The sequence below is a fragment of the Panthera tigris genome, chromosome A3, assembly GCF_018350195.1.
Source record: "Panthera tigris isolate Pti1 chromosome A3, P.tigris_Pti1_mat1.1, whole genome shotgun sequence".
Classification (NCBI taxonomy): domain Eukaryota; kingdom Metazoa; phylum Chordata; class Mammalia; order Carnivora; family Felidae; genus Panthera; species Panthera tigris.
In genome coordinates this window covers 114,360,662-114,382,076 of record NC_056662.1, presented here as the reverse complement: position 1 = coordinate 114,382,076, position 21,415 = coordinate 114,360,662, and the positions used below count along the sequence as shown (strand labels likewise).

Sequence of the window (21,415 nt, the reverse complement as noted above, 5' to 3'; positions counted from 1 at the left end):
GGAGAGAGAGACAGCCCAAGCAGGCTCCACACTGTTAGCTCAGAGCCCAATGCAGGGCTTGAACTCATGAAAGTGTGAGATCATGACCCAAGCAGAAACCAAGAGTTGGACGCTTAGTGGACTGAGCCACCCAGGCACCCCTGTGGTCTTACTTTAGAATGGGACTCAAGCTGAGAATTTGTTGACTCCAGAGCTTATTTTGAGTGGGTTTTGCTTTAAATTTTAATTTTTTTTATATTTATTTTCGAGAGAGAAAGAGACAGTGCAAGTGGGCAAGGGGCAGAGAGAGAGGGAGACCCAGAATCTGAAGCAGGTTCCAGGCTCTGAGCTGTCAGCACAGAACCCCAGGCAGGGCTCTAACTCACAGACCACGAGATCATGACCTGAGCTGAAGTGGGATGCTTAAACAACTGAGCCACTGAGGCTCCCCAAGTGGGTTTTGCTCTAATTTTCATTGGTAAAATCCCTTCCTTCAGGAACTACAGAGCCCGGATGTCTGACACCTGACACATGTCAGCAGCACCCGTTGTACCATCATTACTCATCATTCACTCATTTAATGACCACTCATGGAGAATCTGGCTGTGTCCACCAGGGCCTGGTTGAGGCAGGAAGCTGCAAGGTTCTCCACACAACCACACAGTCCAGTCCTGTCACGACAGTTATGACCAGGCAGGTCCAAGGGATGCGAAGGTCTCTTGCTGAAGTTAGATGGCTACTGCTCCCTGTCCAGAGGCTGGTACCCTAGCCTGGAGCTCAGACCATCACGAGGATGGCAGCTTGGGACAGAGCTAAGAGTGCTGGAGTCTAGTCCCATCTATCTCTGCACCTGCTTCCTGTGTGACCCCAAATACTGAGTTTGGAGTCTCCATTCACCCCTCTGTAAAATGGAAAGCATAACACTTGACCCATCTAGGTAACAGGGTCACTGTGAGAATGAAGTAAAAGGATGCGTGTAAAAGTGCCTTGACAACCTAACTGCCTTCTACACATACAAGAGACTATTACTGTGCCAGAACTACGGCACAGAGTTATACTAGAGCTTACAGGTCAGGTGACCTGTCTACCAGGTCACCAGGTAACCAGGCAGTCTACCCTCTGTGACACAGATGAGCGGGAAATGGCCACAGATTTGGGAACATACATGCTAGAGAGATGTGTTTTGCTACTATAACACAGCAAAGCAATGTTGGATCATTACCCCGGACATGAAAATAGACTCAATCTATAGACCTGTATATTTTAATTGTGTTCATTAAAAGGGGATTGAACCTAAAGTAAAAGCTGATTTTTCTGTAACTGTTCTATCTAAAACCTGGCTACAGCTTTAATACCTTCATGTGGGTCAATAACACCCCAGGGAAAGAGAAGTTGAGAAAGAAGCAGGGGACCTCCAGCAGCCCCTGCTCTCCCTGCCTCGGAGTCAGATAGTCAGAACCCCTCTCTGGGCAGCACAAACCTGGGGGTTGGGCAGCTCCCCCCTGTGCCTAGAGTTCAAGGTGGCCTCGGCATCCCATAGGGATGGTCTCATCCACAGACCGAAGGCAGTGGCCACTGTCGAATTCCCCATGCTTCCACTGTCACGCTGGGTCCAGAACTGGCCTCCTGGGATGCACTTCTGCCCCTGTGAGTGGGGAAGTAGGTTGTTGGCAGGATAGGCCTCCATTCTTCTCTGCCTTGCCCTACTCTGCCTCTTGGCTCCCAAACATCATACAGCTTATAGTGATCATTGGGGACAAGACAGTCCCACCTGCTGACCCAGAATTCATCTGGCTCATCCCCACTCTGGGTGAGCCAGTCTCCACTGCTCTAAGGAGTACATGGTGGGCTTGAGACACAGGCTTTCCAGCAGCCCGAGCATTTCTGAAAAGCCAATTACATGCTTATTACTCCTCTCCGGGAATGAAACCCACGTCCCACATGGCCAGCCCCTTCCCCAGCACACACTCGCTTATCTCAGCCACACGGTCCCTCCTGCCAGCCACTGCTGTCAGAAATGTATAGCTGGACTCTTAATCACCTGCCAATGGGCCTGGAGGGGAAGGCAGGAGCATGAATTCCAAGAGATATTCAGCAAGAGCTGGAAAAACGTGCAGGCACGGCATGGATGAGCTGGTTTGCAGGCAAGGGAGGGACACTCTGGGAGTCATGTGAAGCGGTGGTCACAAAAGGGCAACAAGGTAAGAGGTAGCTTTGGGGGAGGTCCGAGGTCCTCTCTCGCAGACCTGTGGGCCAGATCCAGCCTGCCACCTGCTCTGATCAGTAAGGTTGTATGGAGACACAGCCACACCCACTCATTAACACGCTGTCCACGGCTTTCTCCTACAACAGCAGAGCTGAGACCATATGGCCTGCAAAGCCTAAAACATTTACTACTTGGCCCTTTCGATAAAAAGGCATAGTCGGAAGAGCCCTGGAGCCTGAGCCTAGAGGTGGGAGTCTGGGGATAAAATGGGTACTATGTCCCGCACTTGGCTGTGTGCACCTGAGGAGGGGGTCTTCATTTCTCCACAGACCAGTGGATGATTTTCTCATCCATCAAATGGGGATATAATATCTACTTTCCAGGGTTGCTGCCATAATGAGTAAAAATTGGACAAGTGGTGTAGGCATTGAAGGCCTCAAAGGCAGGTGCATCAACAGAGAGGAAGAAGAAAGGTTATTCCTCTGGTTCTTAAATAAATCTTTGCATCCTATTCTTTGTGGCTGGAGTATCTTCAGAGACCATGCATGTGTTTTGCAAATATGTGTATAATTGGGAGGGGTGGGTCAGAAAGGGGAGGAAAAGGGGGATGAGGGGAGAGCCATTCTTTGTCACCATCTTGATGGACCAAGAGAAATACTGATAAGACAGGAGAATCAAACCCTGCTTCCTTTTTTTAATGCAGATGCTGTCAGACCCAAAATATGGCCACAGAGCCCCCAGAGGTCCCCACAGTGGGAGATGGTGGGATGGTGGGATGGTGGGATGCTGTGTCCCAGTCCCGTCACACTACCTGCTTGGGGTCAGTTTTCCCTTGGGTGGAGTATTATGGATCTTGACCCCATTCTCAGCCTTACAGTCTCCCCTCAACCCCAGTTCTCAAATAAGGTCACTTTTTTTTTAATGTTTTATTTAATTTTGAGACAGAGAGAGAGACAGAGTATGAGCAGGGGAGGGCAGAGAGAAAGACACACACAGAAGCAGGTTCCAGGCTCTAAGCCATCAGCACAGAGCCCGATAATGGGGCTCAAACTTGTGAATCATGAGATCATGACCCAGGCCAAAGTCGGACATTTAACCAACTGAGCCACCCAGGCGCCCCAACAAATAAGGTCACTTTTCACCAGCACCCCACCTTCCTTAAAGTCAGAATACATGGGCCTTCAGTTGCCACATAACACTTCTATAAAACAGTGTCCTCACACTGAACCAATGTGGACTGAGGGGCTAAGAAAGTACCACAGGGGTCCCAAGACCAGCGGGATATGATGCCTGCTCAAGATGCTTATGGTCTTGGGGTAGAATGGGGACAAGCATGGCCAGGTAAGGAAGAATCTTTAGGATCTACACACAGAAAAAATTATGGTGCCCCTCCTCATATATAATTCTAAATAAAAAACATGCCACACTGACACACAAGCCTGAAGTTCTTTGTAGCTCTTCTAATGCCAGAGTTCTGGGTAGGTTCATGGAGCTGACCTCTTCCTCTTGCCCCACCACCTACCAGTGGCCCTTCTCTGCAGCTGTCCACTTAGTGGAGAAGTCAACACTAATGCTAAGTGCTCTAGAGAGCTCCAAGCAAAGGGCACCGATGGTCAAGAGGGACCACTTCTGGAAGCAGACCTGTGAGTGCTATGGCAGGGGCACATTTGGGTCAGGCCTTGAAGAACAGGAAAATTTCAACAGACTGAGATGTGGGAGACAGTTTTCTAGTTTTCTAAGGGTCTGGCCAAAGTACAGAGTGGGGGAAAAAGACACGTTTGAAGGAAGAGTAAAATTCTAAATTTTGCCTGAAAAAGGTTCTGGTGGATGAAAAATAACGCTAGTAAGGCAGAGTATGGAGGCCCTTAACTACCAATTGTCTTATTTGGATCTCATCGCCTCTTGCCCCCTCGAGGAATTCTTTCCTGTAATTCTCCTCTCTGTTTTACATCATCACATCCCTGCTCTCTGCTGGATCATTCCCATCAATCAGCACGCAAACCTAGAACACTGTTTCCCATCTTTCAAAAACCCTCCTTTGCCATCAACAAAACGAAAGGTAACCTACTGAATGGGAAAAGGTATTTGCAAATGATATATCTGATAAGGGGTTAATGTAGTATGTCATGAACTTCTATAGCCCAATACCAAAAAAAAAAAAGGGGGGGGGGCAAATAATCTGATTTAAAAATGGGCAGAGGGCCTGAATAGACATTTTTCCAAAAAAGACATAGAGACGGCCAACAGACACGTGAAAAAAATGCTCAACATCACTCATCATCAGGGAAATGCAAAACCACAATGAGATATCACCTCACACCTGTCAGAATGGCTAATATCAAAGAGACAAGAAATAACAAATGTTGGCGTGGATGTGAAGAAAGGAGGATCCTCATACATTCTTGGTGGGAATGCAAATTGGTGCAAACACTGTGGAAAACAGTATGGAGGTTCCTCAAAAAATTAAAAATAGAACCACCATAGGATCTAGTAATTCCACTACTGGATATTTACCCAAAGAAAATGAAAACACTAATTTGAAAAGATACATGCACCCCTATGTTCATTGTAGCATATTTACAATAGTCAAGATATGAAAGCAATCCAAGTGTCCATCAACACATGAATGGATAAAGAAGATGTGGTAAATACACATAATGGATTATTACTCAGCCATTAAAAAAATGAGATCTAGCCAACAACATGCATGAACCCAGAGGGTATTATACTAAGTGAAGTAAGTCAGACATGGAAAGACAACTACCACATGTTTTCACTTATACTTGGAGGCTAAAACACAAAACCAACAAATGAAAAAACAGAAAACGACTCATTAATAGACAACAAGCTGATGGTTGCCAGAGGGGAGTTAGGTGGGCGGATGGATTAAATAGGTGAAGGGGATCAAGAGGTTCCAATTCCCAGGTATAAATAAATCACAGAGAGATGAAAAGTACAGCATAGGGAATATAGTCAATCATATTGTAATATGTTGTATGGTGACAGATGGTGGCTATGCTTACTGGGGGAAGCATTACATAACGTAGAATTCGATAGATGTTGAATCGCTATGTTGTACACCTAAAACTAACATAACATAACGTTGTATGTCAACTGTGCTGAGGTGATAAAATTATTTTTAAAAACCCTTCTCTGACCCCAGATCCCTCTTTCACTCTACAAACACCCCCTTTCTTGTACTGACTTTACAGAAAGAGTCCTGCCTTCACTGTCTCTTCCTCGTCTCTGTTGAATCCCAGCCCACCAGGCTTTCTCCTTATGTCTCCACTGAAATGGCCTTTATAGAGGTCATCCATGATTTATGAATGATCCTTGTGGAGGTCCTCCATGATTTATGAATGATCCCTATGGAGGTCATCCATGATTTATGAGTAGCCCTTAGGAAGGTCATCCATGACTTCCACTTGGTTAAAGTCAATCCACAATTCTGGGTTCTCTCATGCTTGACCCAGCAGCATCATTGCACAGTAGCTCCAGCCCTCCCACCAGGACACTATCCTCCTTTGCCTCTGGGCCACCTCTCTGTCCTGGGTTTCCTCCCACCTCTATGGCTGCCCCTTCTCAGTCTCCTCCCTGCTAAGCACTGAAGTGCCCTGCCATCTTCTCTGTATCTATACACTCTCCTTTCCTGATCTCATCTACTACCAAGTATTTCAACATAAAGATGACTCCTAAATTTCTATCTTTACCTCCAACCTCTCTCCCTCTTCATGTCCAATGGCTCCCCCAGCATCTCCAGTGGAAGGTCCAAAATATTTCCTGACATAAGTCCCCAACCTAGGTCTCGATTTCCCCTCAGAACCTGCTCTTCTAAGTCTTTTTCACTCCGTGAGAGGTGAATCCATCCATCCCACTTCTCCAGCCTTCGGCGTGCATGTCACACTAGCTTCCTCGCTGTCTCACTCTCCACATCCTTTCTGTTGGCAAACTTGCCACATACCTCACGCGACTCGGTGCCTCCGCCACTACCCCTGTGCCTGTGCCCACTCCGCCCTCTCTTATCTAACCAGTCTTTCTGTTTCTTCCCTTTCTCCCTAGAGGTTATTCTCCACACAGCAGCCAACAAGGGCGATCCATTAACCACATAACTCAGATAACATCACACCTCTGTCTAAAACTTTCTACTGGCTACACATCTCACTCACAAAGTCCTTACAATGGCCCAAAGACCTCCATGTCCTCTCCTCTCCCCTCACTCTACTCCAGTCATACCAGGCTCCTGGCTGTTCCTTTTTGGTGCCCATCAAGCTCCCACCTCAGGACCTTGGCACATGCTGCTTCTTCCAGCTGGAATGCCTTTCCCCCAGATATCTGCCTGGCTCATTCCCTCCTGCTCAGATCTTACCTTACCTCTTTAGAGGCCTCATCTGGACCACCCTTCCCCTTATTCTGTTCTGTCTACATATTCACTCATATAGATTATGTATCCATTTGCTTTCTACTTCTCTAACTAGAATGTGAACCCCATGAGGGCAGGAGCTCCGGCGGGTATCCCTGGCAACCAGTCCAGAGCCTGGTACATGGTCCTATGTGATAACAGTTGCTGACTAAGTGCCTGGCCCCAAAGTATAGGTTTTATTTGGAGTAACAGTGGGGAGCGACTGAAAACCACTGAGGAGAGTGATCCCACACAGCAGACTCTGGGACCATCTTCCCAGCGGAGATGGCAGGCTCACAGAGCAATACAGCAGTTCCTAGCCTTAAAATCAAAATATGTAACATGTGGATCAGCTGTATCACAGATACTCTGCGCATAACAGACCAGACACATCATCAATTTGGGGCAACTTTTTTTTTTTTTAATTATGTGATAATAATGAAATGAGCTAAAAGTGATTCAAGTACTTAGGTTAAATACTTTACATTTAATCCTTCTCATAACTATTATACCTATTTCAGAGAAGGAAAAACTGAGGCAGAAAGATGTATAGTAATGCTAAGAATGTATAATAATGCTAAGATGGGGACAAGCCTAGGTCCCCATACAGGAGGTCTGATTCCAAAGTGTGCACCCCTCCCCACCTCATTCCGCTAGCCTGTGAGAGGGGCTGGCAGCCACCTCATTCCGCTAGCCTGTGAGAGGGGCTGGCATCGGGATCTGCAAGGAGTCCTCCCAACACTAACATTCTATAATATGGAGGGGAGGGGGCGGGGGGTTGAGATTTTAAGGCACTGGCTCCAGCAACAGTTGCTGTTGCGGTCTTGAGTCAGAACACTGGAAACTCAGGCAGGGTTTCTATGTTCCCATCTTGAGGAGAATTCCTTCTTCAGTGAACCTCACTCTTTGCTCTTAAGGCCTTCAACTGATTGGATGAGGCCCACCCACATGGTAGAGAGTCATCTGCTTGACTCAAAGTCTACTGATTTTTTTTTTTAATTTTTTTTAACGTTTATTTATTTTTGAGACAGAGAGAGAGATACAGCATGAACAGGGGAGGGTCAGAGAGAGGGAGACACAGAATCCGAAACAGGCTCCAGGCTCTGAGCCGTCAGCACAGAGCCCAACGCGGGGCTCGAACTCACGGACCGTGAGATCATGACCTGAGCCCAAGTCGGCCGCTTAACCGACTGAGCCACCCAGGTGCCCCATAAAGTCTACTGACTTAAATGGCTATCACATGTTTACAATACCTTCCCAATAACATCTAGACTGGTGTTGAGCAAAGAACTGGGACCCACAGCACCCCCCCCATCCCCGCCACCAATGACACACTGCATTAACCATTGCCATGAGCTTGTCCTTAGATGTGCCCAGTGTGCAGGGCCAGCCAGAGACCCGAGTGGAACATCAGGCACTTTCAGGAGGACACTTCTCTCCAGCAAGGGGCTGGGCCACTGGCTTTTCTGCAGGAGGTTTGCAAAGGTCACAGTGTCCGTCTTGATTTCCCTTCTCCTATTACTTTGCCAGGTCCCCAAGGCCTTGTAGAAGCGTTTTTGATTCTGGCTATTATGGCTGTTGTTATTATCCTTCTTAATCTTGGCACCAGGATGCCTTGGCTGGCTTCCAAGAAGAGCTACTTTCTGTCTCCCTGACATCCTCCTGTTGCTTTTAACCGGATGCAGAGTATCTTGTCTTCTCTCCCCAGACAGACACTGGAGTGTGGCCTGTGACGGCTAAAGCGGCCGCTCTGTCCTGGCTCGGAGATGAATGAGGCCTCAAACGGGGTGACACTGGGTCATCCTGGCTGCCACATGGAGACGTTTGCTTCTAAGGGGATTCCAGAGGTCCCTGTGCCTATCACTTATCAGAAAGGGGGGCTTCCCCAAGAAGCACAAGGGGCTCCAGTCCTGCCTCTGGACTGTGACCTATCTTTCCCAATCTCCAGCCTTGAGTTCCCACGAAGGCCTGGAGAACCTCCAGGGTGTCTTCCAGCTCTAGTTTTCCACCATGCCATCACGGCTGGTCATTTCTGCCATGCTCACGTACAAAGAAGGGGGTCCGGCCTGAGTCGCGGTGTGCAAATAGGTGCGCAAGGACTTAAGGGCACAGCTGGGAATCGAATCCAGGACCCTCCACTCTGAGTCCACAGCCCTTTCCTCTCCAGTCTTCCCCATGCGGCCCACTTTCCTGAATGTAACCCGAAGTGAGAGATAAATGCCACACTGCGACCAGGACACCCACACAGCCCCCACACCTACAACTACGAGAGAAACGAACCTTTTGTGAAGGACACTCTCCCTTCCTGCTTGCATTGCTTTCTCATCGTGTCCTGCACCTTAATGATGTACCATAACCCATATTAAAAAAACACTCTGGTCCGCCTGATACCACCCAGGCACAGTGGAGAACCGGACCCCCACATACTCTCGCTGGGCCTTAAAGATGGACTCCGCTTTCAGTATTTTCTTACTCTGAGAAGTCATGGGGCCCAGTTCGAGATCAGGTATTCCATCTCGGGGTTCCTAGCACAAGGCACACAGATCCCAGACAAAAGGGGTAATGAGTGAGATTGGCCAACCTTGGCAACTTTAGGAAGAAACCTGGTGCACGGATACCGGTGGGTTAATAGTATTTCTAAGCATCCCCTTCGGCACTAGGATACAGTATTAGATGCCCGTTACCTGTGTTTCTATTCATCACCACAATTTCATGTGCCCCACATGCCTCTACACCTCTGTAAACGACAGTCTTTGCTTCTGGGAGGCTTTAGGCACCGACTGCTGCCTGGGGGATATGACGTGCAAAGACGGTCATGGCGTGTGTGTGCGCGTTCGTGCACACACCGCCCAGGGTGGCTGCATCAGTGGTATCTTTCTCGGGTGAATAAGGCTTGCTAAGTCCGCTGCTCATAAGCATATGTAGTCAGGTGCACAATGCGTATGAATATGCTTGCAAACTTGAACCCCTTCTTTAATAGTAAATGTTCCTGTTCATGACCCTCGCCATTCCCGTCGTTGCTAGCATGAACTGTTTCCTCACCGTCCTTTGGTTCCTTGGGGCCAGAAGCCTGACCCCATCATGCAGGAGGCTGCCCAGAGAGGCAGGTGTGAGGGTGCCTGGCCTCTCCTGAGGGGCACATTACTAAGTGTCACTTACTAGCCACTTATCTTGCCAAGGCTTCCACTGTCCTACAGCCACTTCCCTCCTCCAAGATGATGGCCCTCTACTCCCAAGACAGAACAGGCTGAACCGGCCACCTGCCCCAGGTCTCCCCACTCCTCCTCACCTCGACTCAGAGCCAGATCAGAACTCAGTCCCTGCAGGGCCAGCTCCGGGCTGAACACCAGGGATTCACCCCTGCTGGGTAAAGATGCCCACATTCAGAGCTTCAGGGCCACTGCCTGCGCCCAGCCTGTTAACAGGCCATCTTCATCCAGGTCAGAACCCAGAGCTGCCCGCCCTCCCCAGTGTCTCCCACATGTAACAATCTGTGTCAGAAATACTGCTCCTGTATTATAAATATGCAAAGCCGGAGAGGCAGCGGGCGACTGGGATAAAACACCCAGGATTATTTACGAGTCTCCGACTCACACACTGGGGCTTTATTTGCTTAATGAATGGCCGGGGCCAGCCATCAGCCCAGGGATTTATTTGTCACCGGGAGCAGGAGACACTAGGACGTGGAGATGTAAAAATGACAAATTCCCCGACTCAGCCAAGGTGGTATTTCATTGCCGCGATATCCAGTGAGGAAGGGAAGGTGAGCGGTGGGAAGGACGGCTCCCAGGCAGAGCAGCAAAGGCTGGGGGGGCCCCACAGTTGAGAGATTGGGCAGGTTAACACACAGACAAAACAAAAACAGAAGCACCGCTTTCCAGAACAAAGGCCAAGGGCCAGGAAGCAAGGCCGTGTTAGCAATCCTCCCACAGAGCTCCCACTTCTCAAACTGCCCTGCCCGGAACAACGTTGACACGCGCCCTGGGAAGAGAGTGGGCCCAGACGTGCGCACACTCGGATCTGAGTTTCTCCACAACAACTCACTGGGCAGAGTGACCTGAGCAAGTCACTTCAAGTCTCCAGAACTGTTTTGTCATTTGTAAAACAAAGGCAGGGGCGTCTGGGTGGCTCAGCCGGTTGAGCATCTGACTCTCAATTTCAGCTCATGTCATGATCTCACGGATCGTGAATTCAAGCCCTGCATCAGGCTCTGCATGGACAGTTGAGAGCCTGCTCAGGATTCTCTCTCTGTCTCTCTCACATTGCCCCTTCTCCACTTGTGCTTGCTTTCTTTTTTCTTTTCTTTTCTTTCTCCCTCTAGGCTCACTAACGTGATGAATGCCACTTTGACCCAGTCTAACCTTTGCATGTGGCTCTGCAAATTCTTGGATTAGCCTCTCATCTACCAGTGCCGCTGCAACTCCCCCTACTTTGTTCACCCAAACTCACTGAGTTAAGGAAACCAAGTCCTCAAGCAGTTATAGCTTGTTGGCACACATTCATGACATTGGGATCTGTCCAAAAACATTATATGGAGGAAAAGGAAGTCTTTAAATGCCCTGCCTAAGCCTTGAAAAGAGCTGCCACCCTTAGACTCCCATAAGGAAATATGATTTGGGGTGAAGGATCTCGGCTATGGAATCCATTTTATAGGGAGAGATGGAGGTTTGCCCCATCCTCTCCATACCCTCCTGGAGAAGTAGAGCATGGACAGACACCCAGTAAGAGGGGAATGTGTTCTCTCTCCAGTAAGTGTCTCCCTGTTTAGGGCTCTGTGTCTGGCATTACTGAGCTGTGCCCTGCTCCCTCTGCCTATGTCTTTAGGAAGTCCTTACAGCTGCCGTTCTCATCTGCCAGCGACCTTCCTTCATTTGGAACAAGGTATCTTAGTCCTTTAAGAAGGTTGTGCTGAAACCAGGGTGGGATTTGGAGCAGAATGCCCAGGGATTCCTGGATACAAAGACATGCTTGAGGACCACAGTGATGAGGCCAGCTCCCCAAGGTGGGTGGCCAATCGGGGGCTCAGGTCCGAAGCCCTAACTTGTGTAAGAGTGGACTTTTCTCAGAAAGTTTTCTGTGCTCATGGTCCCTAGGGAAGTGGTGGGGATGGCTGGTTGTGGATTCACCTACTCAAGATATCCCCAGCCACTGACATCCCAGAATGTTCATCCTCACCTGGGCCCAGGGCTGAGGATGAGAAAGTCAGAATGGGGTGCAGGAGAACAAGAGTGGGCACAGGCACAAGGACTGAAGCACTAGGCTCCAAAAGATCCTGAACAGCAACCAAAGGCAGGGCTATTTTCATTTCCAAGAAACAGATGAAGTCAACCGTTCTGGGTAGCTGGGCTTGACTTTTGCTGCTTTTACTTTTCTGGTGCCTTCTGAGGTCAAGTGTATTAAGAAGCATCTTGGGGCTGGGAAGTCACTGAAGCAGCCTGAGGTCTGTGCAAGCAAGTATATGACTTGATTCTGCAATCTTCCTGCCAGGGAAGCTGTTGAGAATATTCCCGCCCCCCTCGCCCCCCACCACCATCTCAAGATTCTCTCTCTTTCCCAGGCCAGGAAGCCCCTCCTTAGCACAGCTCAGCGGCACTACTGAGCGATGAAGGTCATATCAGCCTCCCCGAGATCTGCTGTGAAGAACACTTGAAAGCCAAGAAGCCCTGCCCTGAGCTGCACTTAGCTCAAGCATGGAAAAACAGCTGGGCTCTGTGGCAAAAGGTGCCAGGGAAGGCTGCATCCCATCCCTTAAGGGGACCACTGGATCAGTCAGCCCCCAAAGCAGTCCTGCACTGGCAGGGACCTGGAGTCACACCCCACCCCAAGTTCAGTGCCGCACTGTGATCAGTGAACATCCTTGGGTTGGGGAACATACTGGGCATAATCTAGCTGGTGCTGCATGTAAAGGGACAGATGGCAGTGAAAAAATCAGGTCTCAAAAAAAAGGGGGGTGCCTGGGTGGCTCAGTCGGTTAAGCATCCAAGTCTTGATTTCAGCTCAAGTCATGATCTCACGGTCATGGGATCGAGCCCTGCGTTAGGCTCCGGGCTGGGCACGGAGTCTGCTTAAGATTCTCTCTCTCCCTCCCCCCCACCCTGTCTGTCTCTCTCTAAAAAAAAAAAAAAAAAGAGAGAGAGAGAGAGAGAGAAAGAGAGAGAGAGAGAGAATCAGCTCTCTGAAATGAGCTCTGCTGGCTCGGGTGGGCTGCTCCTGCAGGTGCAAAGGCTGAGTCACTGAATAGAGAATGAGCTCTTGAGGCTTTGGGATAGCTCTGATCTGCTGGGCATTTCCTTCTTGCTTCCATGGAGAGGGGTTCCCACCTATCTCTCATGCATGGCACGGCTCGTACTTGCAAAATGCAACGCACCAGAGCCAGGGGCAAGATGGGGTCCCCTGTCCTCCCTGGTGGCCTCCCTCGTGACCCTGACACTCCTAGCAGCACAACCACAACAGAGTTTCTATTTCAAACTAAGGAACCGTGAAATCTCAACACAAGACTCTGAAATTGCCCCAATTCTTTCTTTCAAAGCCAATCGTTTAGAATGAACAGGCTATCTTGCTGCCTCCCACTCCCGACCTATGATTCTCCAGCTAAATTCTGATAATGCTGCTTTGCCTGCTTGATCTTCTAAGGAAACTCCTGTGTAGAGATCACAGACATCGCTCAGGCCAGACCTGCTACCTTGTCTCCTTCACACTTCAGGGGTAATGGCAGACTGCAGCACCGGGAATCCTGTTCCGAGCTCCTGGTCCCTTCCTGCCCTGGCCTGCCTTTGTCCCTAAACGTCTGGATTGCTCCACAGGCTAAGTGCCTGTCCTGCCACCCCCAACCCACCCTCTCTCCATTCCTCTGCCTGAGAGAGGCAGGTGATGCCCAAATGTTCATTCTGGCATTAATTTCTCTGCAGAATTCCCTCCCGAGTTTCCAACCATCCGCACATTTCCACGGAGATGTCCTCATTGTTGAAAACGCACATCAGAACCTGAACTCATTATATGATAACAGCAAACAAGCCCTCATACTTGTCAAGAGTTTGAGCATTCTCAAGTGGCTTTTACACCTATTTTATACCCATTATCCCATTTAAATCATACACAAAGTCCTGAAATGTAGGCCAGGGTAAGCATTGCTATTCTTATTTCATAGATGAAGGGACCAGGGCTCAGAACTGCCTAAGATCAAATGGCTAGTAAATTATGGAGCCAAGGCTACACTCATTCTCCTTCCTTACTTCTCAGATCAAAGATCCCAACAGCTATCAAATCCTATGAAGTCAGGGCGTGTGGCTGGCTCAGTCAGAAGAGCATGCGACTCTTAGCCTTGGGGTTGTGAGTTCGACCCCCGTGTGGGATGTTAGAGATTACTTAAAAATAAAATCTTAAAAAAAAAAGGAAAAGAAAAAAAAATCCTATGAAGTCTACTTTCCTCCCCAACCCCTTCTATACTGAACACATCCTTCCACGGCGATGACTCTGCTCTAGGCTTTTGTCCGCAGCAGCCTGGATTCGTGCAGCGGCTGCCGGCTTCCCCTTTGCAGATCTCATTCCTCCACCCTTCTAATGCACTGAATGCCACCTCCAGATTATGAACACTGACACCAAATAATCCTTTCCAACACTTACTTCATGTTGTTACTCTTCTAGGAGCAAGTTTCAAGGATGCTTACCAGCCTATACTTTAAAATACAGTGTTTGGTCCAGCACCGGAGGCCCGCAAAAGGGCCCCACTGTCCTTTACAGCTTTGCTGGAGAGTTCCCCCGAGCGCCTGGGGCTATTTCAGTCATTGACTTTTGATCTACGGGATTGTTTCTGTGTTCGCTATGTGATAGATTTCTGCTCTAATCTTTATTAATTTCCTACCTTCTGTTTGATCTGGGTTTTTTTTCCTAATGTCTTAAGGTAGAGGTTTCTGTTATTGAATTGAGATCTTTCTTCTTTTTTAAATATAAGCATGTACAACCATAAATTCCCCGCTAAGCAACAGTGTAGCAGCACAAGTTTTGGTATACTGTGTTTTCTATTTTTTAGGTGGGTTTACACATTCTTTTAAGTTTTTATTTAAATTCCAGCTAGGTAACATAGTGTAATATTAGTTTCAGGTGTACAATATAGTGATTCAACATTTGCATACAACGCCTAGTGCTCATCACAGCAAGTGCCCTCCTTAATCCCCACCACCTGTGTCACCCATCTACCCACCCACCTGCCCTTTCATAACCATCAGTTTGTTCTCTATAGTTCAGAGTCGGTTTCCCGGTTTGCCTCTCTCTGTTTTATTTTTTTTTCCCTTTGCTCATTTGCTTCTTAAATTCCACGTGAGTGAGGTCATATAGTATTCATCTTCCTCTGACTTATTTCACTTAGCATACTATTCTCTAGCTCCATCCGCGTCATTGCAAATGGCAAGATTTCGTTCTTCATGGCTGAATAATATTCCATTGTATATACACAGCACATCACCTTTACCCATTCATCAGTCAATGGACACTTTGGCTGTTTTCATAATTTGGCTATTGTAGATAATGCTGCTATAAGCATGTATCCCTTTGAATTAGTGTTTTTTGTACCCTTTGGGTAAATACCTAGTACTGCAATTGCTTCATCACAGAGTAGTCCTACTTTTAACTTTTGGAGTCACCTCCATACTGTTTTCCAGGGTGGCTGTACCAGATATGATGTGTTTTCATTTTCATGCTTCCTAAGGAATTTTCTACCTTCCCTGTGATTCCTTCTTTAATCCACCGATTATGTAGGAGTATATGGTTTAATTTCCCAAATTCCCTTCTGTAATTGATTTCTAATTTCACTCCACTGTGGTTGGAGAAACTACTTTGTAGGCTTTCAATCCCTTTAAACGTACTGAGGTTGTTTTATGGCCTGGTATCTGGTCTATCCTGGAGAATGACTCATTCTCCATTTGAGAATGACCCATTCTGCATTTGAGAAGAACGTGTATTCTGCTTTTGTTGGGTGACGTATTCTACAAACGCTGTTAGATCCAGCTGGTTTATAGCACTCAAACCTTCTAGCTCCTTTTTGGTCACATGCTAACTTTCTCTATCCATTACTGAAAGTGGAATATTGAAGTCTCCAACGATTATTTTCAAATCATCTACTTCTTCTCAGTTCTGTTAGTTATTGCTCTGCTGTTAGGTGATTATATGCTTACATCTGTTATGTCTTCCTGATAAACTGACTCTTATTAGAAAACGTTCTTCTTGGTCTCTATTAAAAGTGCTGTTTTAGAGTCCATTATGTCTGATATTACTACAGCTCCTTTTGGTTATTGTTTACATGTTCTATTTTTAACCATCCTCTTACTTCCAACCTCTTTGTGTCTTAAATCTAAAATGTGTCTCCTGTACATACCATAGAGTTGGATATATCTATATCTATATCTAGATCTAGATCTAGATCTAGATATTTTAAATCCATCTTGCTGGGGGCACCTGTATAGCTCAGTTGTTCAGCATTCGACTCTTGGTTTCGGTTCAGGTTATGATCTCACAGTTCATGAGATCAAGCCCACATCAGGCTCTGCACTGACAGTGCGTTCTCTCTCCCCAATCTCTCTCTGCCCCTCGCCTCCACATACATGCTCTCCCTCTCTCAAAACAAACATTTAAAAAATCCATTTTGCCATTCTCTGCCTTTTAACTGGAGTCCATTTAAGTTTAGTGTAATTAATAACAAGATAGGATTTATGACTGCCATTTTGCTGTTTTCTCTATGTCTTGTGTCTTTATTCCTCTATTTTTGCATTTCTGCCTTCTTTTGTGTTAAATGGATGTTTTCTAGTGTACTATTTTTATTTTGTTTTTGTTCCTTAGCGGGTTTCCCGGAGATTACGATTCACATCTTAATTTAGAACCATCCCATTCAGATTAATACGAACTTATTTTCAACAGTATATAAAATCTTTGCTCCACTACAGCTCCATTCTTTCCCTCCTATTTTATGCTAGTGTTGCTATACAAATTACATCTCTGTGCATTATAAGCCTATCAACACAGTTTTATAATTGTTGCTTTGTGTAGCTGTCTTTTCAAGGAAATAGGGAAAAAAGGATAACAAATAAAATGAATTTACACTGTAGTAGCTTTTACTACTCTATATTTTCATATGGATTTGAAATGTATCTAGTGTTCTTTCATTTCAGGCTGAGAGATTCTCTGTAATATTTCTTGTAGGGCGGGTCTTCTGCCTCTCAGTTTTTGTCTATCTGAGAATTTCTTAATTTCTCCTTCACTTGTGAAGGATAGTTTTTACTGAAAATTCTTGGTTGACAGTCTCTCTCCTTCAGCATTTTGAGTATTTCATTCCACTGATTTCTAACCTCTAAGATTTCTTATGAGGAGTCAGCTGTTAATCTTGCTAGGCTCCCTTGCATGTAACAAGTCTCCTCTCTCTTGCTGCCTTCAGCATGTTTGCTTCATCTTTGACTTTTGACAGTTCGATTATGGGGTGTCTGGGTGTGGATTTCTTTTTTTTTTTTAAACATTTATTTATTTTTGAGAGACAGAGAGAGAGCATGAGCAGGGGAGGAACAGAGAGAGAGGGAGACACAGAATCTGAAGCAGGCTCCAGGCTCTGAGCTGTCAGCACAGAGCCCGATGCAGGGCTCGGACTCATGAACCACGAGATCATGACCTGAGCCGAAGTCGAGTTGGACACTTAACCGACTGAGCCACCCAGAAGCCCCGGGTGTGGATTTCTTTGAGTTTATTCTACTTGAATTTGTTGAGCTTCTTGGATGTGCAGATTAATGTTTTTCATAAATTCAGAGTTTCAGGACACCATTTCTTCAAATATTCTTTCTGCCACATTCTATTCTCTCCTTCTGGGATTCTTATAATCCACATATTGGTACATTTTATGATGTCCCACAGGTCTCTGATGTTCTGTCCCTTCTTCTTTTTTCACCTTGTTCCTCAGACTGAATAGTCTCGATTGACTTACTTTTAAGTTTGCTGATTCTTTCTTCTGTGAGTTCAAATCTATTGTTCACATAGCGATAATTCTCAGGAGATGGGGCCAGGAGGGGAGTTCCAACTCCATTCTGACCTCTCCAGAGTTGCTAGTCTGTTGATTTTGATACCTACTGTAGTTGCTAGGATGTTGGTCAAGAATATTGCAGAGCTGAAGCAAATGGGAACAGGGCAAGTTAAAATGTCACTGGTTCTTACTAAGATTCAGTCATTTTTCTTGAAAGAATGTTCCTCAAATTGTTGGAGGTCTTTAATTTCTAGAATTCTGGGAAAATTGATTTTGACAATTTTTGCCAGGATTCTGTTTTTATGGAAGGGCAGATTTTTGGAGGTAACTACTCTGCCATTTTGAAAGTGCTTCAATGGCTGACTTTTTTTTTTAGTTGCTATTTTAACCATGAGAAAGAGCATATAAAATTTATCATCTTAACCATTTTTAAGTGTACAGTTCAATCATGTTAAGAATTTTTACCTGTTGTGAAACAGACCTCCAGAACTTTCTCACCTTGTGGAACTGAAACTCTATTTCATATACCCGTTAAACAACTCCCCCTTCCCCTCTACTCTCTATTTTGTTTGACTACTTTAGATACCTCATATAAGTGGTATCTTTTCCTACCTCTTCATGATGGATTAATTTATTTCAGTTAGCATAATCTCCTCAATGGTCAACCATATTGTAGCATGTGAAAGGATTTCTTTCCTTTTTAAGGCTACACAGTGTATGTGTGTGTGTGTGTGTGTGTGTGTGTGTATATATATATATATATGTGTGTGTGTGTGTGTATACATATATATATACACATATATATATGTGTATATACATATATACACATTCCATACATATATACACATTCCATATATATATACACACTCCATATATATATATATATACACTCCATATATATATATATACACTCCATATATATACGTATATATATATACACATATATATATACTATATACCATACTATATATATACTATATATATTCCATTATGTACATTTTGCTTTCCTATTCATCTGTTGAACATCTGGGTTGTTTCCACCTCTTGGCTATTGTGAATAGTGCCTGCCATGAACATGGGTGCATAAGTATCTCTTTAAGAGCCTGCTTTCAATTCTTTTGGACATGTATCCAGAAATGGGATTGCTGGATATTACCATATGATCTATTTTTAATTTTTTAGAAACTACCATACTGTTTTCCATAGCAACTCCATTATTTTACAATCCCACTAACAGTGCAAAAGGGTACCAACCTCTCCATCCTCAATCACATTTGTTATTTTCTGTCTTCGTATGAGTTTTTTTTGTTTTTTCCTTGATGGTAGCTACCCCACTGGGTGTGAGGTGATAGCTCACTGTGGTTTTTATTTTAATTTCTTTGATGATTAGTGACTCTATCTGCTCACATGCTTGTGAGCCATTTGTATGTCATCTGGGGAGCATTGTCTATCCAACTCTTTTGCCCATTTTTAAATAGGGTTATTTGATATTTTTGTTGTTAACTAGTAATCATTCTTTGTATATTCTGGATACTAAATCTTTATGAGATAAAGGATTTGCAATATTTTCTCCCATTCTGTAGGTTTTCTGTTCACTCTGTTGTGTCCTTTGATGCACAAGTTTTTAAGGCTAATGTAGTCTCATTTGTCTATTTGTGTTTTTGTTGCCTTTTTCATGTCATATCCAAGAACACATTGCCAAATCCATTCACGCCAAGTCATGAAGTTTTTCCCTGTTTTATTCTAGAGGTTTTATAGTTTGGGATCTTATGCTTATGCCTTTAACCCATTTTGAGTTAACTTTTATCTATGGTGTAATAGTCCAAATTCATTCTTTTGCAGGTAAGTGTATATTTTTCCCAATACTATTTGTTGAAGACACTGTCCTTTCCACACTGACAGGCCTTGCCACCATGCTGAAGATCATGTGACCACATACAGAAGGGTTGATTTCTGAACCCAGTATTCTATTCCATTCGCCTATATTTATCTTTCATGCCATATCATACTGTTTTGATCACTGTAGCCTTGTAATATATTTTTAAATCAAGAACCAGGAGTCATCCAATTGTGTTCTTTTTCAAATTGTTTTTGCTATTCAGGGTCTCTTGAGACTCCATATGAATTTTAGGATGGGTTTTTCTATTTCCACCAACAATGTCATTGGGATTTGGATGGGAATTGTGTTGGATTTCATACAACAGATTCATAGATCACTTTGGGTAGTACTGACATCTTCCTTTATAGAACACAACCTCATGTTTTCTACCCAGCAGCCTGCCAGTTTTCATTGTCCTGACAGAATAGGAGTTCCCTGAATCACTAATGCATTATTAAGCCTATTTCTCTAGTTCTGTCATGTATGAGGCAGAAAAAGGTCCAGCGTGGAGGAACTCTTTTTCTCATTTAGCTCCATATCACTTTTGAAACACAGGAGAGTAACTTAAAAGATCATGTTACAAATAAACAGAAAAACAAGCATATTAACTCAACAACGACTTATTTAACATCTGTGAAAAGCCAGGCGCCATGCTTGGCATTGAGGATTCAATGATTCAATATAGAGTCCCGGCCCCTATGCTCAGAGATTTCAGCAGGAGAAAGAAATGGCCAAAGCTGTCAAAAGACCAAGGAAACATCAGGAGCAAAACCTACTTGCCCAAACCAAACATACTCTTCTATCACTTACATTATGAAATTTAGTAGATGTTTATTTCAGTCTTTGTTCTGCTTAAACTGTGGTGCATTTGTGATGTCAGGAATATCTGGCCATGTTTAGGAGTTTGAACAGGACATAAAGGTAGCAACAGTACAGATCAATGTATGTGGCCAATGCTCCTGTGTGCGGGCCCCCAGGCATACTTATCCTCACAAGTGATTATCGGGAGGTATAAGCAAGAAGAAACAGAGACCTGTATGCAATACCTTAGAAGGCTTTGTTTGATATCCTCTTTATATAGCTTCATATGAGAAATTTATTTTAGAATCAAGTAATAGAGAAAGCTTTGCTTCTCTTGAGAAACTGTCTCTCCCTTTCTGATAACAGAGTTATGACACCACATCTCCCTTTTCACTTTAGCAACTCGGAAGCTTAGAGTCAAATGTGAAGCTTAACTGTAGCAATTCTAGTTCCTGAAACTTTGAGTTCTTTCCCCAGTCCGAATTCTTTATTTCTATCTCTCTACGGTCATGAATTTATGATGTGCACAGAGCCAAAATCATTTATTAAGATATGTGACAGGAAAATCATTATATAATTAACTTTTTTGACCATACTGAAAGAGGCTAAAAGGAGTAAGTATTTTCCCCTCTTTCATCTGAAGGAAGTTGAGAATATCCTCCAAAGCCAAGATGGGGCTTGGTTTCTGTCAGTGCCATGAGTGGTGGAGATTGGGGCTTTCCTCCTTGCAGCATCCTGGGGATATAGCAGTGGGTCTCAGAAAAAACAAAACAAAACAAAACAAAACAAAACAAAACAAAACTGATGCTTCCAGCCTGGGCCCGCAAGCTCTCTTAATACGGAAGCAGAGGAGACACTGGTCTGCAGGCCATGTGGAGTAGGATATGTCCAGTATGGATCCCCAACAAAAGAATCCTTCACCAGCTTTTCAGAACTGGTGAGACTCCTAATGCTTTTTTTATAATCCTCAGGGAGTGGTTGGGGGCGGTAGTCTCAAAAGACAGATTAGATTTCCTGCCAGCTCAGCAGGTGGAAGCTTGGCACCGATTAAATTTGACTTAGAGAAATAAAGAAATGTGACATGCCTTACACTCTACTGTTGTGGTCTGAAATGCATACCTGATACATGAGATATAAATAAACAAATGAATAAAT

The 21,415-nt window shown here is 45.1% G+C and overlaps 1 protein-coding gene across 3 annotated transcripts in view; it reads right to left on the bottom strand.

The window, feature by feature from the left end:
- Positions 1-21,415, bottom strand: part of GALNT14 (polypeptide N-acetylgalactosaminyltransferase 14) — a 208,272-nt gene that overhangs the window by 101,097 nt on the left and 85,760 nt on the right. The gene's annotated exons all lie outside the window — the stretch shown is intronic.